The sequence below is a fragment of the Emys orbicularis genome, chromosome 2, assembly GCF_028017835.1.
Source record: "Emys orbicularis isolate rEmyOrb1 chromosome 2, rEmyOrb1.hap1, whole genome shotgun sequence".
NCBI classification, from domain to species: Eukaryota; Metazoa; Chordata; order Testudines; family Emydidae; genus Emys; species Emys orbicularis.
In genome coordinates, this window is record NC_088684.1 from 117,156,062 (window position 1) to 117,183,582 (window position 27,521).

Consider the following 27,521-nt stretch of genomic DNA (forward strand, 5'->3'; position numbering starts at 1 on the left):
CAGCAATCTGCAAAACACTTTCTTGATAGATCTATGAAAAACTCAGTGATTTCACTTAAGAAGGTTTTGTGCAAATATTTTCTTTACTTTCAATACACATGCATTTTCCTCTCCATCAAACTTCATTTTGAGCTTTGGGTTTAAACAAACTCAAAATTTCAAACAAAACTCAATCAAAACTGCCAAATTTTTAATGAGTTTTGCATCACACCCAGGGGAAACTGCAAATTTCATGTGATTGCTATGCAAAATCTTAAACTAGCCCATGACTGAAACGGAGGGGTTGGTCCAACTCCCATTAAAGTCAGTGGCTCCACTGAAGATGGACCAGGGCCAAAGAGAAACCAGGCTTTACTAGGTGGGTCTTAGTGTTAGACAGCTTCCAGATTGCAAACTCAGTGTTGCCAGCACCTGTGGATATTATCATAAGTTTCATGATATTTTGTATTTTTTGTTAAAACCACAGCAGCTGCAATCAATAGATTGCATAAGAAATGGAATCTCCATTTTTTTTTTTTAAGTAAATTTCTAGTCCTCATGGTGGCAGAGAAAAGCTTGGAAACATGAAACGAGTGCACCCTAAAAGCTCTGAAACCAGAAGTCAGGTATAAAGGCAAAATGTTTTGTTTTGTTTTTTAACACACACACACAAATCTCATTATTTTAAGCCAATCTCACAAGTTTTTAGGGGCCTGGCCTCATACTGTTGGAATGCTTGGGGTTGGCAGTACTCAAGGTTATGTAGGACTGATAAAGTACTATAAGCATCACCATGCATATGCAGTCTAATTTTCAACAGTGGTAACTGATCTGGGGTGTCTCCGCATTTGGGCGCCCACCCTGAGACACCTTGGACCTGACTATGCATCCAAATAATGGAGGTACCCACATAAATGGCCACTATTGAAAAATTTGGCCCTATTCTTTTAAAGTATACATACACATACTCACTGATATAAATGGCTCAGATTATCTAAAATATGGAAATGTCCCTTAAATTAGAATTTCATTTTTTCTGAAACTCCAATTTTCTGAATGTTGGGCATATTCATGGTTCAAGGTTTATATGTCTGTGCAAGTGGGTAGGGGACACAAATATATCATAAAGCTCATCTGATGAGCTTCAGGATCCACCTGTACACAGTTAAGCAGACTGAATGGATGCTAATGGTCCCAAGGAACCAAACCGCTACCAGAGATCAACATAGAGAAAAGGAGTCCTGCCCACATACACTTTTCTCCACCTATCCCTCTAACACTGGCAGCAGGGATGGGAAGCATAGGAGTCTCTGCACTGGCTTTTCTACATGTGGATGCCCCTGGCCCAATGTGATCCTTCCAAGACTTTCCATATCCATATACCACCTCTAGGGCCAGTTTGTACAAGCAGTGCTATGCAACGTGGTTATACCAAATTGGAGGATCTGACCCACAGACTTTAATATACTCTCCTTTTGCATATTGAGACTGATCATATATTGTAAGTCACATCTGTCCCAGTTTTAAGTCTCTGCAGAATTGTTCGGGGGGTACAAAAGGGTGTAACTAGTAACCGAATAACGAGCAAAGATGATTATAAATCACCCTAAATGGCTGATTAAATACATCTTCTCCAGCTCTAATTTTCATGATTTCTTATTTGTACTGGCTAGTGCTCAGAGTTATGCATCACTGGCAAATATTATCATCTTACTGTATTTTCCTTCTGTTGACTTAGATCCAAAGAAACTTTAGCATTAATAAGCTTATAGTAATAGAAAAGGGATACTGGCTAATCAATCGACCAAAAATACAGGTGGCTTTCTTTGCTACCACCATCCCACTAGATAGATAGATAGATAGATAGATAGATAGATAGATAGATAGATAGATAGATAGATATAGTTAACTTTTAAATGAAATGTCCTAAGCAGATACAGATAAATCCTAAAGTCCTTGCTCAGTTTGCTCAGATAAAGTCCCCATTAACCACCTTAGAATTCAATTCAGCCCTACTGAAAGCACGTGGATGTCTGTTACAGCTGTCCCCCTGCTGGATTCTGAGTGGCCGCCCCCCCGGCCATGGAACTGACCAAAGTCACAGCCTGGCCCTGCTCATGGAAATGGCTTCTGCAGACTGACTGGAGCCATTGCTCTGCTCAGGGAGGGGGGGGGGGGGCTTTTCGCTCCTTTGTCTAGCTTTTTTGTTCAGACCCGGCTCGGTGTAGGGCAGTGGATCCCAAAGTGGGGTTCGCGAACCCCTGGGGGTTCGCAGGACGTTTCAGGGGGTTCGCAAGAAAAAATTCATTAATGGCGGCCAGAGGACCCCGGCACTGGAGGCAGCAGGTGGGACCTGGTTGCAGGGCAGACAACCAGAGCCCCAGGGAGAGCAGGGCCATGCAGTTGGGGCCGGCAGCCCGAGCCCTGCCCGTCAGCGGGGGAGCCGGCAGCCCCGAGCCCCAGCGCTTTGGCGGGGCTGGCAACCCCGAGCCCCAGGGAGAGCGGGGCCAGGCACTTGGGGCCGGCAGCCCGAGCCCTGCCCCCGTCAGCGGGGGAGCCGGCAGCCCCGAGCCCCTTGAGATCGGGGCCGGGCAGTTGGGGCCGGCAGCCCGAGCCCTGCCCCCGTCAGCAGGGGAGTCGGCAGCCCCAAGCCCCTTCAGAGCGGGGCCGGGCAGTTGGGGCCGGCAGCCCGAGCCCTGCCCATGTCAGCGGGGGAGCCGGCAGCCCGAGCCCCAGCGCTCCGGCGGGGCTGGCAGCCCCGAACCCCTTGAGATCGGGGCCGGGCAGTTGGGGCCGGCAGCCCAAGCCCTGCCCCCATCAGCGGGGGAGCCGGCAGCCCGAGCCTCAGCGCTCCGGCGGGGATGGCAACCCCGAGCCCAAGGGAGAGCGGGGCCGGGAAGTTGGGGCCGGCAGCCCGAGCCCTGCCCCTGTCAGCAGGGCAGCTGGCAGCCCGAGCCCCAGCGCTCCGGCGGGGCTGGCAGCCCCAAGCCCCTTGAGATCGGGGCCGGGCAGTTGGGGCCGGCAGCCCAAGCCCTGCCCCCGTCAGCGGGGGAGCCGGCAGCCCGAGCCCCAGGGAAAGCGGGGCCGGGCAGTTGGGGCCAGCAGCCCGAGCCCCAGCGGTCAGCGGGACCTGCAGCACAAGCTCAGTGGAGCTCAGTTGACCGGGGCGGTCAATGGGGTCCAGCAGCAGGAGCCCCAGGGAGTGTGGATCCAGCAGCCCAAGCCCTGGTGCGGGACCAGTAGCCTGAGCCCTGTGGTGGGCAGGTTGGCAGCTGAGACCCCCAGACCTGCAGGTGGCAGCTCAGACTCCTGTCTTTGTCAGACGGGGAAGTTGGCATGGAGGGCAGAGTTAGCAGGAGCAATGCTGTACGTGGGGGGTGGTCCAAGCTAATTTGTCCCTCGCAGGACACCCTCCTAGGGAGAAACCTCCTGGCGGAAGAAAAGCTGTTTGGGAGCCAAACCAGCCGGAAGCACGTTGTAGCCAGTGTAGCAGTGTTAAGGTGCCTCTGTAATTGTCATTCTCTCTGGAGTGCTGTTTTGCTTCAGTGAGACTTGAGTGAATCTTCTCATTTTCTAGTTTGTTGGTTGTTAGCAGTCTCTCTGTGTTGTTTTTATTAGAACTTTTGTATACAAGTTCAATGGATAAGTGGCTGAAAAAGGAAAGTGTAAAGACGCAAGAATCAGCTAGTGTTTCCTCAAGTCCACACTGTGGAAAATCTACGTCTAATGATCATGATGGTCCTGGAAAGTCACTTACAAAGAAAAGAAAATATGATGATGATTATATAAAATATGGCTTTACATGCATTGGTGATCAAGAATGTCCAAAACCACTGTGTGTGATTTGTGGTGATGTTCTAGCAAACAGCAGCCTCAAACCTTCTCTACTTCGGCGCCATTTAGAAACTAGGCATCCTGCACAACTCGACAAGCCTGTTGATTTTTTCAAGCGAAAATTAGCTGAGAGGAAAAGTGACATTACCAGTTTTATATCCAAAGCAAGTACTGATAATGAAAATGCACTTGAAGCATCATACCGTGTAAGCTACCGAGTAGCTAAAGCATCAGAAGCCCATACCATAGCAGAGAGCTTGATTGGTCCATGTATAAAAGACGTAGTTCATTGCATGCTCGGAGAAAAGGCTGCAAAAAGGATTGACATGGTACCTTTGTCCAATAATACGTTGTCACGAAGAATTAATGACATGTCAAATAACGTAGAGACCACAATTGTACAGAGAGTGAAAAATAGTCCATATTATGCTATACAGTTGGATGAATCAACTGATGTAACTAATCTAGCTATTTTGCTACTGTTTGTACGTTATGTGAATGAAGGTCTGGTTGAAGAAGACTTGTTGTTTTGCCGACCACTGGAAGAACGTACAACTGGAGAAGATATCTTCAATCTGACTAATGCATATTTTCAAGAAAAGGAAATAGACTGGTCCCGTTGCCTAGGCATTTGCACTGATGGGGCCACATCAATGACGGGGAAGTATACTGGATTTGTAGCTCGAACAAAAAAGGTTGCATCAAAAGTCTCTTGGACTCATTGCAGCATCCATAGACAAGCCCTCGCAACAAAACACATGCCTGAGGGACTGAAGGAAGTGCTGGACAATGCAGTGAAAATGGTGAATTTCATAAAATCATGGCCAACAAATTCCAGAATATTTCACATACTTTGTGAAGAAATGGGTAGTATACACGATTGTCTGTTGACCCATACTGAAGTTAGATGGCTCTCACGGGGCAAAATCCTGGTTTTTTTTCAACAGCCACCCTTTCCACCTTGCCAGCTGTATGGAAAATAATGTCTGGCTCCAGAGCCTAGCTTATTTAGCAGATATTTTCTCAAGAATTAATGACCTAAATTTATCTCTTCAAGGTCTCAATATAACAGTTTTCAATGTGCAAGACCGAGTTGAATCCATGATAAAGAAGTTGCAGTTCTGGGAAAGTTGTTTGGAAAACAATCAAACTGAGTGTTTCAGTAATCTTCATGACTTCCTGGCAGAACATAAACTTCAGTTGGATCACTGCACTAAAACCAATATAACTGCACACCTAAAAGGACTTTGCACAACATTCAGGGATTACTTTCCAGCTATATCAGGCGATAATGACTGGATTCGCAACCCTTTTGATGATACCACTTTCTCAACACAGATATTGAACACTGAGGAAAAAGAGAAATTGATTGAGATCTCCTGTGATTACGAACTGAGAAGGAGTTTCAGAAATCTGTCATTGATCAACTTTTGGCTGAGTTTAAGAAACGAGTACCCCCTTCTGGCAGAAAAAGCTGCTGCAGTTTTGTTACCATTTTCAACAACATACTTATGTGAGAAAGCGTTTTCCTCGTATGCACATCTGAAAACGAAATACAGAAACAGACTTGATGCCGAACCAGACCTGAGACTTTATCTTTCTCCAAAGATTCCGGACTTCAAAGAGCTATGCAGAGCAAAGCAAGCGCATCCATCACACTGAGGAAATTTAAATTTAAAATCCTGGAAATATTCATTTTTAGAAGGGGGTTCACGAGATTTCACAATTTAGAGAAAAGGGTTCGCGGGCTGTTAAAGTTTGGGAACCACTGGTGTAGGGTGCTCTGCCCAGGTATGCAAGACCTAAAGTGGCCACATAGCTGAGCATATGAGTCATACCTGTGACTCAGAACTTGCCCAGGCATGTCCTGTACCTACCTGCAGTTTCCCTGCCTTCTCTCCTCCCCTGGATTAAGGGGAACCAATCAGAGTTACTGGCGGGAAACTGCCTGAGTTTGCCTATAAAACAAGACATTTTCTGATCAGACCCCCGGAGAAGGTCCTTGCTTTGCCACCTGGTCTGATCAGCTAGGGGTCTTTGGGGGGCCCTCTCCCCGCTCTCGTTTGTTTTTGAGCATACCCCCGTTTTTAAACTCCCCTCCCACGAACAACGAATTTGTGCCTGGAGATCTCCTGATTATTGTAAGCGAATCAAGTCCTCTCTGTGTCCTCTGATGTTGAAACTGCTGTTCCTGCTGCTGCTTTGGGGATTGGTAAGGAAAAACCTCTTGCACACTCCCCTTGTTTTAGCTGCTGGCTTTCTTTCCCCCAGCAGGCAGACCCAAGCTAACTCCTTGGTCTGTATCTGTAATCTGTTTCTTGCTCCGCAGCGCCTTTGCTGCTAGAAATAAGCCTGTGCCTTCCTGGACTGTATCCTGGGCTGCCAGCTTGCAGCCACCCCACTGCTGTAGCCACCACTAGTTTAGGGTTACCATATTTCAACATTGAAAAAAGAGGACACTCCACGGGGGCCTGGCCCTGCCCCAACTCCGCCCCTTCCCCACCCCCGGCTCCACCCCAGCCCCGCCCCAACCCCGCCCCTTCCCCAAAGCCCCTGCCCCAACTCTGCCCCCTCCTCTGAACACCCTGCATTCCCCCTCCTCCCTCCCGCTCTGATCTTGGTTGGGGGTTGCTAAGTGCTTCCCTGCAGCCCCCCCGCCCCTGCAGCCTCTGTGACCCCTGCTCCCCACTCACCCTGCAGCCCCTGCACCCCCCGCCCCTGCAGCCTCTGCACCCCCCGCCTGCCCTGCCCCTGCACCCCCCGCCCCTGCAGCCTCTGTGACCCCTGCTCCCCACTCACCCTACAGCCTCTGCGCCCCCGCCTGCCCTGCCGCCTCTGTGACCCCTGCTCCTCACTTGCCCTGCAGCCCCTGCACCCCGCCGCCCCTGCAGCCTCTGTGACCCCTGCTCCCCACTCGCCCTACAGCCCCTGCACCCCCCAGCCTACCCTGCCCCTGCACCCCCCTGCCCCTGCAGCCTCTGTGACCCCTGCTCCTCACTCGCCCTGCAGCCTCTGCGCCCCCCTGCCCCTGCAGCCTCTGTGACCCGTGCTCCCCACTCGCCCTGCAGCCCCTGCACCCCCCTGCCCCTGCAGCCTCTGCGCCCCCCACCTGCCCTGCCCCTGCACCCCCCCGCCCCTGCAGCCTCTGTGACCCGTGCTCCCCACTCGCCCTGCAGCCTCTGCACCCCCCAGCCTACCCTGCCCCTGCACCCCCTGCCCCTGCAGCCTCTGTGACCCCTGCTCCTCACTCGCCCTGCAGCCTCTGCGCCCCCCTGCCCCTGCAGCCTCTGTGACCCGTGCTCCCCACTCGCCCTGCAGCCCCTGCACCCCCCTGCCCCTGCAGCCTCTGCGCCCCCCACCTGCCCTGCCCCTGCACCCCCCCGCCCCTGCAGCCTCTGTAACCCCTGCTCCCCACTCGCCCTGCACCCCCCTGCCTGCCCTGCTCCTCCTCGCCCTGCAGCCTCTATGCCCCCGCCTGCCCTGCTCCCCCGCTCTCCCGGCATCTTCTGCCTGCTGGGGGCTTCAGACGCTCGGCAGCGCGGGTCCCTGCAGACCCGGCCGCAGCTTCCTTCCTGCCGCCGAGCACGTTCCCCGGCCTGTCTGTCCCCGCCGGAAACAGCTCCCGCGGCGCCGGGTTCCAAGCTGCGCGGGGCAACGGGGCCACAGGAAGGGTCCCCCAGTGGCTGGAGGGTCCCCGCCCGCGAGGGAAGCCCGAGCCCCCCCCCGTTCCCCGCCTGAGCATTGTAGCTGGGGCAGCTGGGCTGCGCTGCAGACCCGGCGGATCGTGCTGGGCGGACCCTGGCTTATGCCTCCCTATTTCCCCGGACATGTCCGGCTCTTTGGAAATTCCCCCCGGACGGGGATTTGAGTACCAAAAAGCCGGACATGTCCGGGGAAATCCGGACGTATGGTAACCCTACACTAGTTAATCCCCCTCCCCCCCTTGGAGCTGTATCCTAGGCACACACCACTCTGCCCTCTGGAACTACCCCTAGGATAAGGTGCACCCATTAGGTTAGGTTTAGCCTTTAGTCTAGATAAATTGTAATTTCATTTTGCATAGCTGTGGTTAAGTTAGGTTTAGAAAATTGCTTGCATTGTACTCTGTAAGTTAGGTTTAAAGAATTGTTGCATTGTGTTTTGTTACTTGCTAATTTGTGTAGTCTTGGTTAAGTTAAATCATAGATAAGATTTTGCTGTGTTCTGTATAATTGTCTCTCTGCTGTTTAAACTTGCAGCCTGTCTGCTCTCTGTGTCTCCCTAAGTTTAAATCTCCCTGTTTAGAAAATTGCTTGCATTGTACTCTGTAAGTTAGGCTTAAAGAACTGTTGCATTGTGTTTTGTTACTTGCTAATTTGTGTAGTCTTGGTTAAGTTAAATCATAGATAAGATTTTGCTGTGTTCTGTATAATTGTCTCTTTTCTGTTTAAACTTGCAGCCTGTCTGCTCTCTGTGTCTCCCGGAGTTTAAATCTCCCTCCACCACGTGCTCCTCTTCCCCATCCCCCAACCTCATTCCTCTACCACTTTCTTCCCCTCTCTCTCTCTCTTTTAATCCCTTCCCCCACGTGCTCACCCTGCTCCTACTGCTACCAAACCTCAATTGTATTACTGAAGTCTAGCATAAAACCCCATTGGTTACCCCTTTTCTCTCTAACACACCTCACATTTTACATTTACACCACTGTGACACATTTTTACCTAAAGTGTTGATTATTTAACACATTTTACCCATACTGTTAGTTGGTTATATGCTGCTGTGACACACTCTTTACATAGAAATTGTTAGCTACCTGTTACATTTATACGTCAGTGTTAATTGGTTACCAACTATATTGTACCCCACTGTATTGTACCCCACTATTGAAACCCCCTATCCTATTTACTAAAAGAAACCCCTCCCCGATTGTCTACTTTAACAAACCCCATACCCCTCACTATTGAATTTTCCCTGTTTTTGCATTTTCTTAATAAAGTTTATTTTGCACCCCACCAGTGCAGTAGTTGTCCCCCAAGATCCCCTACCTGCTGGCAGGGTCAGGGGAGTGTTGGAATTGGTTTAAACAGTAACAGGATGGCAGCCCTAATGCACCCCACTCCACTGGAATCTCACTGTATTTAAAAGTCCTGTCAAACCCTTAAACACTTAATTTTAATTTACTGCAGGCAAAATAACAGAAAAATATCAATGTTTGGAATATGCAAGCTCTTTTCAGGATAAACTTTGATTTGCTATTTAGGTAATATTAGCTGAAATTTGTAAATACAGCCCCTCAGTCCATCCTGCAAAGGCTTGTGTTCTGTTTAACTTTACTGTCTGGAATAGTGCTGCTGAACTCAATGAGACTATTCACTGTGCATAAGTCTTTGCAAAATCAAGACCTAAGATACCTAAATGAGTGGCCTTATTATCAGAGCACCCAGCAGCTCTCATTCACTTCAAATATCAATCTGACAATTTGGGCACTGTGTGTTTTGTTTTGTTTTTTAATGGTCTTTGGTGGGGAAAATTATCATTAAAAATGACAATATAAATATTTTAAAATTGCTTTAATAAAATTAAAGGTGGCAGTGCAAGCCCAGCACTGACTGCATCTTACTTTACTAGGGCTCCCTTGGTGACATTTTTAATTTTCTTTGCTTTATTTGCCCATGGAAACTTACTGCTTTTCAAAGAACATTTTACTTGGGTGAGGAGGGGGAGAGGCGGCGAGGCAATAAATCTACCGTGTTTATAATGCTGTTCTGCTCAAATCAAAATCCACACATATAAAAAGAAAACCCACTTGCACTCATAAGAGCTATCTACACACAGATTTTGTACCACATTAAGGCCTGATCTACCCACAGTGTGTGCACCAATATAACTATGTCAGTTAGGGATGTGATTTGTCATCAATATAGTTCTACCAGTACAACCGCTAATGTAGATGCAATTATACCAGTATAAAGGTGCCTAATACTAGTATATCTTGTTCCCCTTCCCATATGAAAATAAGCTGTACTGATATAAGCACCTTTATATCATATAACTGCATCCACACTTGTATATTTACTGCTTTAACTAAACGGGTATAGTTCAAGTAGTACAACTTGTGTGTATAGACAAGCCCTTACTATATCATTTTGAAAATGGCATAATTAAAGTGGTGCAAGCCCCTAGAGCAGATGCAGTTATACCAGTACATGGGACCTGGATACCCATGTAACTGTACCCACCCTAGGAGTTGCACCACTTTAGCTATTTTGGTATAATAAACCCAACAAAGCACACCCCTATCCAAAAATAGTTAAATTGGTACCAAAAAATGTGTGTAGACTAGGCCTAAGGTGACTTGTTTTTAATTGTAGGAAAATTGTTCTGAATCATCTAATGAACTGTGAAATTCTTCCAGATAGCTAGATAAAGAATAACTAGAAAAGAGAGAGAAGATAAATAACAGGAGGCTAGAATAGATCATCACCAACATAACGTAAAGTAAAACTTGTTTCTAGCAGACGTTGATGTCTTTCCATCCTCCCTGTCCCCCTCTCTCACCCTGGAAAAGACGCTCAGGAGGGAATGTAAGGTTCTCCAGAGCAAAGTTATGTTGAAACAAACAAACAAAAAGTGCCGCTGAAATTGTACACTTTAATTACTGCACAGTATTAAGTTGAAGAAAAGCTTCAAAGAAATACTGAAACATTTTGGCAGCCTGTCAAAACTATCTAACATTTACAAGAGCCAGCCGAGTCTTGCTGAGATACTTCTTTCTCCCCCATCCCCCTTTAAGGATTTTGCACCCCTCAGAGTCCTTGCAAGCTGATATATGTACAGCATCATTGCCATATTTCCCCCTTTTTCAGACACAAAGGAAACATCCAGAAGTAGCGATGCCCACTACATCCTGATTTTGGAGCAGCCAGGAAATGAAACTTCTGCAGAGGGTTCCGTTTTAATTGGATACGGTCACGCTATCCAAATGGGAAGAAATCTGCTACAGATTAGCCATTTTCTTCCTGCATTAATAGTCAGACAAATTAATTACATTTTATAATCATTCCCACTATTGTTTTTTTCTCCAGTTTGGAGACTTGTCTCAAAGAATTATGCCCAGATAGCAGCATGTAAAGTCAATTATAATGGGGGGGAGGTTAAAATAGCAGAGAAGCACATGCCCCTCTGCCTCCATCCCACTAGGAGGTCTTTTTCTGCTCATGCCATTGCAGGAGGTCATGTACCACAGGGAGTTCAGAGAATGAGTTAGGTAATTTAGTCTTGGACGAGGGCCTATTTCAAAATGAAGAAGGGAAGAGGGATGATGGCAGAGGGATTCCCTGCCTCTAGATACAAGCTAAATCATTCTGACAGAAGTATCTTATCCTAGGCTCATAAAGCTATTTCTGAAGAACAGTTTCTTTGCTTTTGGAATTTGCTACTTGCATCAGGTGGCAGGAATTTTTGACAAGTACGCCCTGGGGAGGTTGTGCCTGGAGCCTCCACCATCAAAAAAGGCTTTGTGCATCCCCATTTTTTTTAAAGCAAATTGCTCATATCAAACACCGGGGAAGGAGCCACACACCAGAGTTTCAAGCAGCATGTTTTAGTTTACACGTTGATGGGCAGTACTTCACAGCACTCAGCTGGCTGTCCTTGAAACCCTTCCTTTGCTACTTCTCCTTGAAATTGTCCCAGCCCTGTCATGATGGGAGCGGATACTAAATGAAAGCAGGGAGCCCTAATTCAGGCAGCCAACTTCCAATAGTGAGATGGAGCTCGTACACTATATGGTTGGCACGGCATAAAAACGGACACAGACAGACACAATTGCATAGGGCGTTATAATTGGAGCTACGGAACTAGCATTTAGTTACTTCACATTTAGGACGTGTTTACACTACAGTTATACTTGAGTCAAGAAACCCATTCCAACGCTATCGTCCCTTGACTGGGTTATAACAAAGTTAGATGGGTCTTAATTGGATTAAAGCCTTACAAGTGACATTATGTGGACACATTGCAGGGTCCATTCGGAGCCCCAGTTACATGTGCAGATGCAGCAATCTAGTCAGACACCATCATTTCAGGGGCAGGACCTTGGTCTGTCCAGGGCTTTATTCCCAATAGATTGAGAGATTCCATCTATACTGCAGCTTTAAGTGTGTTGTACCTGGGTTGGGGACAACTATCTTGTAACCAGATTCCGTGATTTGTTTACAGATCTAATGTAGACAAGGGACTTATATAATACATAGGAGGGTTTTATAGAAGGATGTGCACTGGTACCACATCTTGCTACCCAGTCTACCAAGAGATTGTTTTAGACATACACAATGGAGCATTCATTGCAGAGATACATTTTGCTTTGCACCACTCCTTTAAGACCAAGGAACGTTGTTGGTTCATAAAGAATGATTAAAGCACCAATTATTTTGACTAAACATGTATTTGAAACCCTCAGGCTATCAGGGACATTAAGCCATCAATTCATTATTTAGTTGTCAGGATGGAAAACTGGCAGAGCCTTAAAGATTTAACACGCTTGCAAACATTTGAAATTTCAGACAGTTACAATTTTATTTATTAGATCACGTAACTTACCTTTTGCACATGCATTGTCTGTAATGTGTCCTGTAGCTCTTCTTCTCATGTTCAATAAAACCTCATAGCATTTTTAAATTTAAACGATAGGAAACTAAGAAGGGAAGAAAAGGCCCCTTCAACAATGTCTGGGAAACCATTTACAAAGTCTTCCAGGCTCAGGTGAAACAAGTTGTACTGTGGGATTTAAAAGCTCTGCAGAAGTGTAAGATATAAAATCACTTCATCTTGGATGCTTAGAGAGGTGGTATGAGAAAGAAACTCCACTTTTTCAATGCCTTAGTGATAGATGACACTGACACTAATGGCTATAAAACCTTATTAGGGAGTGCTGTGAAACTCAAATATATGAGTTCCTTATGTAGAAAGATTTGAGTATTCACATTACAGTGGAAGAGAGGACATGTCCATGTCTGTCTCCTGGAAGTGGATTGATTCTGGCAATCTATTCAGGTACACACAAATATTATCGTTCTCCAGAACTGTGGCAGAGACAAGTAAATGATAGAACAGTCATTCCTAAAGCCCGGGCAAAAATTTCTGATGATCTGATACAAAACTTTACACTAACTCTCAGCCTTTTAAAATGAAATAATGCCACTAATGTATGGCTCAATCCTGACAGGTGCTGAGCACTCTAACCCAATCCAGCAAAACCCTTTAACCTGTGCTTAATTTTAAGCACAGAAATAATCCACTGTCTTCAGTCCGACTACTCACCTGCTTAAATCTAAGCACAGGCTAGTGTGTTTTGCTGGATTCGGTTACAGTGCTCAGCACTTTGCAAGATTAACCCTTTAATGCTGGGCAGTTGTAAAGGACTGCTCTTAGCTCAGTTTGAAAGACTCAGAGGGAGGCTCTCTAGGGGAGTACAAAACCCTGATGGAATGCCTGCCAGATGTGAAGCACTGCCCAGGCAGGAGAAGAAGTTGAGCCCAGGATTGGGGCCACAAAAGACCTGAGGAAAAAGACTCTCCAAAGAGGCCAGGAGCTGGATTAGGAACAGCAGCGCTCTCCTGCTTACAGGGGACTGGGAGCAATGGTCTGAAGGTCAGAATAAAAATAGACTGGAAGCCCTGAAACAAAAGTTAAACTGGAAGACCCCAGCAAGAAAAAGGCTTGAGCCAGGACAGGTCAAAAGAAATATACGTTTGAGAGGACTTAATAAATTGGATCCCAAGGAGAATGCTATGTTAAATCCTCCTGGCTGTGAGTGAATTATTGGAAGAACCAAGAAGGAAACTGAGGCAGGATGATTACAGTGCCACACCACAAGGTAGCATGCTCCAGGACTGCACCCTGCAACAGGCAGTAATGGCTAAAGGGATTAGAAGCTAATTTGAGACACTCTGGCATTCTAGAACTCTCGCTTCATACTGTATATCACAGGGCAAAGAGCTGAACATTTAGCATAAAGGCACATCAAAAGAGTTATCGCAATACCTGGCCAGGACAGGAGATGTTGCGTCGCAGTGAGTTCTCATATCCAGGAGCTGCTCTCATCACTTTTGTTAATCCAGCCAATACATCTGATAAAACCCACAGAGCATTTTCAGGGTTTTTACAGTATCTTGCGAGTCTTATTAATATACAACAAAAGAGTCACGCAATCCTAGAATGCACACAGGTTATGTGAATTCACAGTAACGTTAATAGCACTAGTGCCTCTACTGGCATCCATCATTTACTTTTTTCACGCTGTATGTATCTGAAGTGCTTCTATAGTACATAGTTTCTAGTTCATGATTAACATATACTACTAACGTCTCTGAGAGACAGAGATAATTTCAGTTTGAGCAACCTTGGTCCTGGGCAACACATCCATTAAAAATGTTATGGTTAAAAACTGTCCTGGCCAGAGCCATAAGGTGGAGAAATGCTAATGGTGCATCCTCTCTTACCAGTGAGGACAGAATGCATTCAGTAGGCAGGGAGATGCACTCTAAAATGCCTTTTGCTGCTCTTCTAAATAGGAGCAGCATATATCCCAGCATTAGTAGGTACTACTGACAGCAGCACAAGCATCAGATGGCTTGAAGAATGGGACATGCCCTCTGAATAGCAGGCCATTCCCAATTTTGGGAAATGTGGCATGACAAAGCACATTACCTAGCCCTCTCTCCTGGCTCTCTCTAAGCACTATGGAGAGATCTGCTCCGCTGTTTGCACAGGGTAGAAGAGGTTCCTTCCCACCGTGTCCAACACTACACCACAAGGCTGCATTTTACCCTCAATTGGGCTGAGTATAAGATGTTAATTCTGAGATGTGGAAACATCAGCTACAAGGAAATTAACTGAAACTACCCCCTCCTTCTGAAACTCTAAAAACCTCAACATTCTGTATTCTTGAATCAGGAGCTCAGGGGTAAAAGAACTGTGTGTTATCACGGAAGCCCCCAGCAAATGTAGCCATCACTTTTAATGTTAAGGTTAAAAAAATAGTTTTCAGTGAAATTAGATACTGTTTGCATCCTAGGAAATCAAAGACGAGGAAAGACCAATTTTTTAATGCCATCTCCAAAGCAGCGAAAAATGCTGTAAGCAATTTCTTGTTAAAAATTTAAGTCCTGGAAAAACAAAAGCCTTAAAAATGCAAAATGTTACTAATGTCACTGGGAGAACCAATTTAAAGATATTTAACAGGTTCTCGCTTTCCTTTCTAAATCCAGAAATAGGAGATTGCAAATCACAGATGATTACAATCATATAAAAGACTCACAGTTATGAAATAGATAGATAGATTCATGTGTGAGTAGACAATGTAACTGTTCTTTAACACTGATTGTAAAATCTCTTGCAATGACTAATTGAAAGATGTGTTATATGGACATATTTATAGCAATTTGTGTAGGTTTATTTCTACCACAAATATAAGCATATAGGTGAAATCCTGGCCCCAGCCAAGTCAATGGCAAAACTCCATTGACTTCAATGCAGCCAGGTTTTCACTCTACATATTTACACATATACACTGAATAGTCCTGATTTTCGGAGGTGCTGAGCATTCATAACTAAGTCAATGGGAGGTAACAGGGTCAAATATTTTTCTCTGTGATAAGATATCTGTTCTTTGTTTATACAGTGCCTAGCACAATGGGGCCTTGATCCATGTTCGGAGTCGCTAGGTATTACCACAATACAAATAATTAATAAATAAATAAATAATAATAAGTACAGAGAACCTTGTAAGTTGTTCAGCGATCACTGTTGAGTTGTTTAGATGTAAGATTTGACCAATGGCCTATTCTTGCAGGGGACAAACTCCACCCCTCAATAGCACAGTTAGGGAGAAAATCCTATAAGGAGGACCTTGATGAGATTTCCTCCACTTTAGTAGATGAGATCAGGCCCTGAATAAAGATAATAGGATCAAGCCCCATGCTAAAAATAAAAAAAAAATGTTCATGCTTGCATAGCTTTTTCATTCACAGATCTCAAAACACTTTACAAAGACAGTATGTATCCTTATGTCTACGTTACAGACAAGAGCATCAGAAACAGAGCATTATTTTGAAGAATGATTCTAATACAGAAGGCAAGATCATCACTCAGGCTCCAGCCCTTCTACGACAGGTAAGAGGGATGGAACAGCATGAAAGGGCCCTAAACTCCCCACATGGGGCCAGGGAAAGATTCTTCTACCACAAACCTACAGAAGATAGCTATATAGCTGCCTTCTGTGGATCTCCTTGCAATCCTTAGCTAACAGGTTTCATATGCATCCAAAGAAGTGGGCTGTAGCCCACGAAAGCTTATGCTCTAATAAATTTGTTAGTCTCTAAGGTGCCACAAGTACTCCTGTTCTCTTAGCTAACAGGAAATACCAAGGACATGATTGGGAGCGGGGTCTGTATCACACAGAACCAGAGAGTTTCCGAGAAGTAATGTGACCCATAGGGCAGCCCAGGGAGGCTGCAGTCATTTAAACAGGCCCTCAGGGCTGTCTAAATATTGCAGGAGCCTGGATCAGGCAAAGATCAGAATAGTGCAAAGATAGCTTAAAGCTGTATCAGTGCCTTCCCCCAACCTCCATGGGCCACAAGTTGTGTGCTGTACCACACAGAATCTCACCCATAGTATGGAGCAATGTTTGCTTTATTTATCTACTTTGAATGAGAACCAATCCTTAGGCCCTCAGCACACTGCTAATTAATTCCTTTCCCATGAGAAGAAAATTAGTCCCTTCCTTATTTTTAACAGGTTTCATGTGATGTTGGGGCTTTCTAGTTGCAAGGTAATTATAGAGTGACTGCTCACCTAAATCTTTTCTTTCCGTTTGTATCGTACATTTTTAGTATGCCCTACATCCTTGTCTTTCTTCAAGTATTTCTGTAATTAAGTACAATATTGCCAAAAAGATGTTCCAGGTAGGAAAATATGTGTATATGCAATTGCACAAACAAAACCGCTAATTACTTGTGAAATCTCACATAAATACCTTTTCCTTAAGTTATATTTAGGCACAAAAAAGGTACTGATATACCCAAATGTACATATATCCAAATAAGACAGCAAAACTAGTCTTGGAGGATGGTCATTTGTTTAAACAGACATTACTTTCCCTGAGGCATCCCCACCCTCTGCACCTTCAAAACCTGGTCCTAAATAGTTGTGTTTTTTTTAAATCTGAAAATATTAGCACTATACATACATGCATACAAGGAATTATTCAGACTACCTGTCATCCAATTAATGTTTTAATGTCTAACTTAAAGTCATTCCTTCCTATCACTTGGCTTCCAGACTATGTCTGACGCTTCATACCCCCAGCTGGTTTGTTTGTGAAGTTTCTCTTATTTATTTGAAAGGATTGGATACTAATAGGCAATGTTTCCCTTCCAACACTTTCCTGTTTCTGTTATCTTGGTGGTCTCTTATCTAAGCCCATTCAAAGGATAGCACGGCTTGCTAGGTACAGAATGCCCTTAAGCAATGTTACATCACCCACAACTGCAAATGGTTTGCAATGATCCTTCTTGGCCCAGCTTAAATAGGAGAGTTGCAGAGCGGGGTCAGTGATTCTGTTTTGGATTTTAGTGTTTGGGTTACTCATGTTTCTCTAATAGTGCACAAAAGTCAGCCTATTACTGCTGAATTGTATTTATAAGTTCTGAGGTCTAACTCCTGCATCAGCCTGAGTTTTGATGGCTGTGAGAAAGCTGTGCTGCCATGCCTTTTTTGGGGAAAAAAATCATTGAGGTGTATGCCATGTTTTTACAGGAACTACCAATTATACAGCTGTGGTGAAACCAAACCACCTTGGGCTTATTATATCTTAGCTAAATAGGATACTCTGATGGGATACCTCCAAGAAAGCCCAGGGCTGAGTGTTGTGGGTGACTCACTAAGTTGATGAGTTAGCAGAATCTATTTCTTACCAGGGTGGGGGGTAGGGCAGCATAAAAGGCACAGTACTAGAGGAGAGGGAAAGATTCAACTTTGGGATGATGTTATTAAACCAAGGCAGGCCATTTGTGATCATTAAATACCCCATGGCACATTTTGCAAGATGTTAACCCCACTACCCTGACTGAATTCCATCCCAGGCATTTACAGTCAGATTTGATAGGTGTTTACCTACTTTGCGTAGGTTAAAATAGCTATCAAAGGAGCCAGGAAAATCAGGCCCAACAGACTTCAGCAAGGTAACACCAGTGCAACTGAGGCATAATTTGGCCAAATATCTTGAACTTTTATCAGTCCAAATGTTTACAGAAAAATTCTCTAATAATAGTGATTTTGGTTAGAATTCCTGTTCACTTAGGACATTTTAGAAGCCAGATGATATAATTAAATCCCAATGCACACATCTGTATCTTAAAAAATATATATACACACTAGAAGTTCAATGGAGTCACACCAGCAGAGCATTTGGCCCTAAGCAGTTAATGAGTCTGTTTCTTGAAAGATTGTGGGTCAGATCCTCAGCTGGTGTAAATTGGTATAACTTCATTGTCTCCAACGGGGCTATGCCAATTGGCAACAGTTGAGGATCTGGTCTTAAAAGTAATGTAATTTTGTCATTACAAGTATTGTATAGCTCATGTGTCCGACTTGTCAAATCCAGTTAGAGAGATCAAATATGGCCTTTGTTACACTTTCATCTAAACCTTTTTCCTTGACAAAGTCCAAAATGCTATTAGTCTTATTTTTCTGAGTCAGTCGGATTTTTACCTCCTGAGCTTTGTAAGGATCCCTCTAATTCAGGTGCTTAGGGCCCAGCTCACTTTTGCCTTGCACATTGTGTAGTCATTTATGCCAGTGAAAAGGGAGTTCAAAATGAATGTAAAACACTATCCAGTCCAGATGGTAAGAGTTTATAGTCACTTTAAAATGGAGCAAATGAATCATTTCAGTAACTAATAAGAGTAATCATGGGCAGAATTACAGGAAGTATATCTGGTTCTGCCACAAACATCCTATATGATCTTGGGACTAAGTATCAAGTGTCAGCTTATTGGGTATATCTCAGGTTTTGATAATCAACTTGAGAGGTATCTCCCGCAACGCTGAGGCAGCTAAAATTTGAAATGTACCTCTCTGAGAACAAGTTTCCCCATCTGTAAAAGAAGGAATAGAACCTGTCCACCTCACAGGGGTGAGGCAAAACTGATGGTTTGTAAAGTACATTTTGATTCTCTGATGGAAGGTACTGTAAAAGTGCAAGTATTATTATATTGCAGTTCTGTGCATCTATAGTCTCAAACCTAATCCACATAGTCTTTTTTATGTTATATAAAGGATGTGTGTTCAGGTAACTTAAAACACAGTTTTTACTCAGAGTAATAAGACATTCTGGACCATGAGTGCAAAGCCTAACCCAGATCAAAAATTTATACTATGGCATTAGTGATGCAATAAATGACCCCAAACATGTCTTTCATATTTTTCCATCTCAACAATCCTATTTAATGTAGGCATGAGATATCTGGCCCTTCTGGATCAGAATTCTAATTTCTCTGGCAAAGATGGGCTGGAAAACAAAGAGCTAGATCATCAGTTGGTGTAAATCAGCCCAGCTCCACTGAAGCCGGATGACTTACCCCTGCTCAAGATCTGGCCCCAAAAGTTTAAAGTCAGTGGGCTAATTACATCCTTAGTGTAAGGGGACACAATTCTACTGATTTTAGTATCATCCTTGAAGGCTAAAGTGGGACATAAATGATGCATAGTCCTTGTCCAGAATCACTGGTCAGGGGTGAATTTCACCCATAGTGCAATTTCGAAGTGAAAGAGTCTGACTGGAAGGGACAGGGACAGATTAACTCTCCTGTGGGACCGGGCCTATTAGATTTTTTGGAGTGTGGGAGGGGGTGCAGCTTCAGTTGGGGGGGGTGGGCTCTGGGGTGGGGCCAGGGATGGGACAGGGTGTTGGGGTGCAGCAGGAGGTTCAGGGTGTGGGCTCTGGGTGGGAGTTTGGGTGCAGGAGGGGGCTCCTGGCTGGGACAGGGGGTTGGGGTGAAGGAGGGGGTGCAGGCTCTGGGAGGGAGTTTGGGTGCAGGAAGGAGCTCCAGGCTGGGGTAGGGAGGTGGGGTGCGGGGTGCAGGCTCCGGCCGGGAGGTGCTTACCTTGGGTGGGCTCCTGGGCGGCGGCGTAGCAAGGCTAAGGCAGGCTCTCTGCCTGCCCTGGCTCCGTGCTGCTATGCTCCCTGAGGTGACCGGCATGTACACGGCCAATGGGAGGTGCGGAGATGGGAGCAGTGCACAGAGATTCCCTGAATGCCCCTTGCCTAGGGGCTGCAGGGGCACATCGGCAAGCCGGTGCTCGTGGCTCCAGCCCCGGGCCGGGCGCCGAGGCTCGGAGACCGGTGTCCAGCCCACGGTGCAGACACTTGCTGTGGGCCGGATGAAAAGAAGCAGAGGGCCCCCCCTTAGCCCGAGGCCCGTGGCTGCAGCCCCTAAAGCCCCTGCATTAATCCAGCCTTGGGAAGGGATATGGAGAAGAATTTATAGAAAATAAAACCTTTCAATCCAAATTGTTTAAGTGGATTTTAGGAATGTCTTTATGACTAAGAGGAAACATTCAGTCTCAATACATAACAGGATGTAAAGGAACCAGGGTGTGGACAGTTTATAGCGTTCTAAGCACAAGGTAGTCCATCAGTCAATTGAGAATATCCTAGATAATCAGTTTAATAACTCCAGAATAGTTGTCTGTTGATAAGAATTGGGATAAGAATTGTCACAGTATTTTTAGTTAATTGAAGATTTTCTAAAAATGTGTGAAGAAGTATGCAAACAGTACATTTATGTAACAGAAATAGTAATATAGCTTTAAGATACTTATGGGCATGTTTTACTGGTTCATTAAATCTTGCCTCAGGTGTGTTCAACCACTCGAGGCAAGTATTAATGGACCAATAAAAAAGGCCCTGGGGTGTCTTAATGCTATAATACTATGGCTGTCTACATTTAAATTAATATTTTAAAATACTTTTTAAAATAATTTCCCCTGATATTTAATATATCCTTCCACTATTTAAAACTTTATAGTAGAAAGAGAAGAAATAGCGAGGAGGGGAAAAGGGTAGTAAAGCCCTTTTTGTCTAATCATTGTTTGCTATTTATAAAATATTTTTATTTCTACCTCTTCTACTTCAGATGGCCCCCTCATTTTTCATATCTCCTTTCTCCTCCATTTTTCTGCCTCATTTTCCATTCAATAAAAGCCCTATAAAGAACTGCTGAGCAGAGATGTTGGAAAAAGTCAGACAAAATATTTTTTCATCTGAATTTTCCAATTCATTGAAATCAAGCTGTTTTGTAGGAAAGGTTTGATTGTTGCAAACTACTGATGGACCCCAGGCAGGTTATCATCAGAAATCTGCCGGCTTGCCCACCCTGCTCCTCGGCAGCACACTGAGCCAGGAGCCTCAGACCTCTCCGAGCTCCCCTTCAGCAGAATTAGTTGCGTGAGTTTGGTTGCACAGGCATAGCTGAGAGCAAAGCATGGTTTTAACTGAGGGTAGACTATAGCCTCTATGTGAAGCCAATCATATTAATAATTTTGAGCCAAGAAATGCCCTCATTTACTACAACCCTGTACCTAACGTAATCATTTATACCAGTGGAAAATGAGGACATAGTGGGTGTAAAATGTTCCAAAATCAATATGGTAGCATTTTATACCCATTGTAAACTGGTGTAAATAACTACAAAACGTCAAGGTTATTGGTAACTCAGTTCCAGTGATTTCAACAGGATTGCACGGCAGGTAAGGACACAAACAGTTGCCCAATGAAGTCAACAAGAATTTTGCTATTGACTTAGGGCTAGATTGTGATACTCTTACTCACATTGAGTGCCTTACTAGTAGTCTTATTGAAATCAATGGGACCACACATAAAATAAGGTGTTACTCAATGTGAGGAAGGGTATCAGAATCCGGCTCTTAAATCAGAGTGAGATTTGTCCCTAAATTCGAGCAGTACTTGGATATTTATCCCAATTCTTGTGTATTAAAAGAAAATGTTTCTGCTGATTTTAGCATGAATGCATTGGCCAAGAGAAGAGCGTATGATCTAAAACTTCCTTTTGTGGATCATTCTAATGAGAACAGACTCAGTACATATTTTTAATGACTCATTTCACACATAAACAAACAGTGTTTTAACATTGCACAGAAGTACAATCAACAGGGCCCAAAATGTTCCAGGATTCTCTTATTTCAAACAATGATCAGTGTTGTGACTGTGCAGTAGGTATACCGCGTCTATTACAGACAGAGAAAAACTCCTCCTTAACTAGCATTATATGGGAAAACAAAGTCTGCCAAATTTGCTTGGAATGAATGCAAATCAATTTTGCATCACAGTTCTAGTAATAGAACAATAACAACCCTGAGATTGGATGAATGTGTAAATTGATTTTTAATCTCCACAAACACCTGAAATGTGTCTGTTTTTACTTCTATAATTAAGCTACAAATGTGATTTCTAATTCATACACACATACACCCCCAAAAAAGTAAGAATATATCTGGGGTTTGTGTTTTTCCAATTCTTTTAAGATACATATATAACACAATACATCTTAAAATGTATGTAAGTATTTACAGTACTCTATTCTGAGCCTGAGAGGCATCTCCATTGCTTACCACAGGTGGAGTGTTTCTGAACGAAACATACCAGCATATGGCAAAAAAAATTCTTTGATTTATTCTTTGAAGAAATCTCACCAAGAGCTGTATTTCTAGTGCAACCACTTGAATTCATATTAGATTTATCTCACCCTATAGAAGCACAATTCATTAAACAGACTGATAAAACTGGTCTGTTTAAACTAAGGCAATTTTATCACAGACATTTCAATTATTTAACGCTGCTTTCTTAAATCAGTACTTACAGCTTTCTTTTGACAAGTATTCCTTCAAATAAATGAGTTGTAATTTAAAGAATGAAAGAGTCATGATCCATAACAATATATACAATTAGTTTATATGAATAGGAAGATATATTTTGAAAATATAATTGCTTACTAACTTTGAAAAGTTATACACAATTAATCAGGCAGTGGGCTCTTTAAGACTAAAAAAAATGGCACATACATTTGGTAGTAAAGTCATCCAAAGCAGTTCTAACTTAAGGAGTGATTCCCAACTCAAAACTCTGACTGGGTTTTTGTGAAAAGGTTCATGCATCTTTCAATGAACGTAGGTTTTTGTCTAAGCCAGTCTGCGCAGTTATTGGTTTGGCATAAAAATCAGGTGAAAATTGTTATATTGACATGAAGCCAGGTGAAACTCGGCAGTTTTAAAATTTCACTTTGAGATTTATGGGCTCATTTGAATCTGAAACTCATAGGAGCATTCAAGGGTTGCAAACGCACATTGATTGAAAGCAAGAGGCATCTATGTAAATCCCTGAAAAGTAAAACGTTTGGGCTTGCACAGCTCTGATGAAGATCTTTTTTCATTAGAAATGATTGTTAAACAATGGGCCTGTGTTAATAGTGCATGACTCCAGGTTTATAATGGTGCAAATCCACTGAAATCATTGGAACTACACAGGTGTGAATCTGACGGGACACAGTGATGAATCAGGCCCCTTATGTTGGCTTTGACAGATTTGAACATTGTTTTCCAATTTTTAAAACAATCTACACTAATTGGGGGTCAAACCCTGAAGTCCGTTTTTACTCAGTCTTTATTCAAGCAAATCTCCATATTGATTTCAATGACACCATTAAGCAAATCCTCAAATCAAAATCACACCCACTATTGGAAAGCACCTTGCTGATTACATCTTAAAATGTTTACATAATTATCAATGGAAGATAAAATTAAAACTCTGTATAACATATTTATTTTTCTTCCTATCAGACACATGAACATCCTATGACACGGTCATTGTCTACGTATTCAGTGTGCTATACCCATTCATGCTTCAATTATGAAATTCATCCCTTTCTTGTCCAAAACCAGAGTAATCAGGCTTTATGGGAGGTTCTAAGTGGACAATGGACTTCACCCCTAACTGGCAGGCAGGCTATGGGTCTGCAGTAGAGAGGTGTAAATTTTTTCAGTTGACTGGCAATTCCAAAAAAGAGTCAAAAAAAATCATTTCGGGAAAAACAAAATGTTTCATTTGATCCACATTGAAACATTTCATTTTTATTTAAAACATTTCATATTTTTGATTTTTTAATATAATAAAAAAATTGGTATGAACAGTCATTTCGAACCAAAAAACCAGAAATATTTCAAAAATGTCTACATGAAGAGTTTCCTTCCAAAAGCTTTTAAGTAGGTTTTGTTTTTACCAAACTAATTCGGCAAAATCAGCAGGAATTCATTAAATGTTTTGGTTTCATCAAACCTGATTTTTTAACCAAAAAACCTGTTGGGGTTGAAAAATTTCACCCAACTCTTGTCTGCAGCATTGCCCCTCTGTGGCTGCTATTGCAGCTTTCCTTGTTTTTTTTCTCCTCATTGGTTGTACTTCCTGTACTTAGGAAATGTTGATTGCAATCTGAATCATGCAAAGCACACCCTGACATTAAGGTAATGGAGACCATATAAATGCCTTTAATAATTAATCTCTCCACATTCCCCCACATCTGAATCGCTCTCCCTTGTCATGTCTTTGTCTTGTCTATCAGAAGGCCTAATCCTGAGTTCCCTTGACTTCAATCAATCAGAGTTGAGGTCACTCAAACTTTAGGAGGCATGCAACATGTGGCTTGATCAAGGCCTCAGTTTTTAGACTGATTGGTGCAGGGTACGTTTATTATTAATAGGAGAGTAGGAGCCTGATCCCACTGAAGTAAAGGGTGAAATGTCCATTGATATCATTGGTAGCAGAATCAAGCTCTATATTTTTAATATTTTAATTTATTTATTGTAAAATTAATGCACTATACAAGGGACCAACATAACCACTGTTAACAGGACTATAATGTATAGTGCACTTTACAAGGGACCAACTGTTAATGGTTGTGTTGGTCCCTTATATAATCATATGAAGTAGATTGTTACTATGCAAAGAGTTCCATCGAAGTTAGTGGAACTACTCATGTAGTAAGGTATTGCTCAATATGACTAAGGAATGTGGCCCTCACTGATTATTAAATAAGCGGCAGAATCAGATTTCAAACTAGGATGTTTCTGTAAGTGATTTTGAAGAAACAGAAAACTTACACATTTTGGATAAATGCCTTTAAAATTGTTTAGAATTTTCACTCTGGTCTCAGCTTCTCAGCACAATCTCCAGTTTCCTTTCAACTCAAAGTCTGTGACATAGAAAAGAACTGTATAAATAGAGTTGACATAGAAAGAAAGAATATTTATACATTGTTGTTTACACATACCACTTCTATGCCATCAATCATTGAGATATAGCCTTTGAAAAATAAAAGGATTTATGTAATGGTAACATGGGCCACTTGTGTGGTATAAATATATATATTGCTAAATATATGGCATACACACACAGAAAATATACATAACACTAAGTCTTAGTTATACAAGAGCTAAAGGAAAGACAATGCCTTCTGGCTTAACTGGGAAAATGTAATTTCTACAATGAATCTTTTTTTTTTCTTTTTTAAATTCAGGCAATAATATAGAAGTTTTCAAAAGAGAAAGGAGGACAGTGGCAATACCATCAAAGGGAGAATGGACCCAAACAAATGAATGTTAAATAGGCAGACATAAAATGAAAACACACAATTATTTCAGGAACATAAAAAAAAAGCCACACCATTTTCGGCACTCATCAGTAGCCAAAAAAACAATGACACAAAACCACCATTAGTGTTTATTGATGATAACTAGATATGTTTATGTTAGTATTCCAAAGCCAGCCCTGCCATGGGAATGTTTATTATTACTCATTGTAGCTGTAGGCTGCTAAAAGCTAACTATGTCTATCCCTTTCTCATCATTTTGGAAAGATTAATCTTTAGACAATGATCTCCTGATATCGTTAATCTTAGTCTTGAACTTGTTTGTTGTTCTTTGCCCGGTAATCAAGAGAGTGTCAGAAAGTATGCCTCACTTTAGGAAGGGGTAGAGGACCTGCTTCATAGTAGCAGTGCACCTTGTGTAATCTTTCACAACAGTGCAAAGTAAGCAGAAAATGCTAACAAATGAGATGGCAGGGCCTGATTTTGCACTCCATTGCACACGTTTTACACCAGTGTAATTCCATTTATTTCAACAGAGATACATTGATGTAAAGAATCGGGGCTGTAGGGCTTTTTACGCATTTTGCCCTGATGTATATGATTACACAGTGTACAGGACAACGGTGAGCTTGGCCCTGGGACAGCTGTGCCAATCTTCTGTATTTTTAGAGGAAGAAAGAATATTTCTTGGAGGAGAGGTGGTGGGTTTCCCCACAAAGAGGCTTCAAATGTTTACCCACCCACATGTTTCCAAGACCCCTCAATAAGGCTCATGAACTCCATGAGGTTTTTGCAACTTCTGCCCTTTCCATTTACTTCCTGTTTTCTACTCTCTGCTAGAACTGGTTGTAAAAAGTATCTTCCTCCTACAGAAAGTGTGGGGGGAAACGTTTTTGTTTAAATTTTCCATAGAAAATTCTGATTTTTCATCCGTAATTCAAATACTGAAAAATTTCCACTGAAAACCAAAATATTTCAGTTTACAGGAATTCTGTTTTTCAACAACAAAATCAAATTTTTCCCCTGTTGACAGACGCTTGTCACAAAAAATTTAGTTTAGTTGAAACCCCAATTTTCCATCAAAACACAGCTTCAGTGGAAAAATTTCAACAAGTCCTACTCTCAGTTGTTTGGCCATTTTGGGGGCACTATGGGCAAGGGGATGCCATAGGAGATTGCACAATTCACACAACACGTAGATATGCTCTGGCGCAGTGCTGAAGAAAGCAGATTCTCTGATTGAATAGACTTTCACTAAGGACCTAAGCTAAGGCCCACTAAAAACAATGGGATTCTTTCCACTGACTTTTAGTAAGCTTTGTAACAGGTCTTAAAGAGATGACAGTTGGGATGGAAGCATATTTCTAGAGAAGTTCATTTAGGACTCAGTCCTGGATCCTGCTCCCATTTGCCCAACAACAAAATGATCAGGATCATGCTCTTAATTAACAAAAGACCTCTGCCATTTTGTCCAATACCTTTTACAAAAAAAACCCACAAAAAAGTTTAAAACTGTTTCCCGAGCAGTTAAATTCATATGCACAGTCAAGCAATATGACAACTTTTGGTCTTCCTCTCCACTATCCTATCACTACGTTAAGGTGGGAAATGAGTTATATTTTCACAGTAATTTAAATTTCGAAAAAAGAACAGGAGTACTTGTGGCACCTTAGAGACTAACAAATTTATTAGAGCATAAGCTTTCGTGGGCTACAACCCACTTCGAAATCAAAATTTCGAAATCACTTGCTAGAGGTGATAAATATGCTGTTTTCAAGTTAGCGCTATATCACGTACTAGTTAATGCATCCGCAGCTGATCTTTCTCCAGGAAGGGAATTTTCACAATTGACACCAAACTGAAATTTGAAAATGGAACCCTCTTTTCACACTAGACATCTGTTTTTCACCGAATTAAACAGGCTGTGTGTATTTCTGTGGCAAAATAACTGCAGAAATTGGAAGGAGTATTTCTCTAGCTTGAGGAATGAATGACCAGAAAATA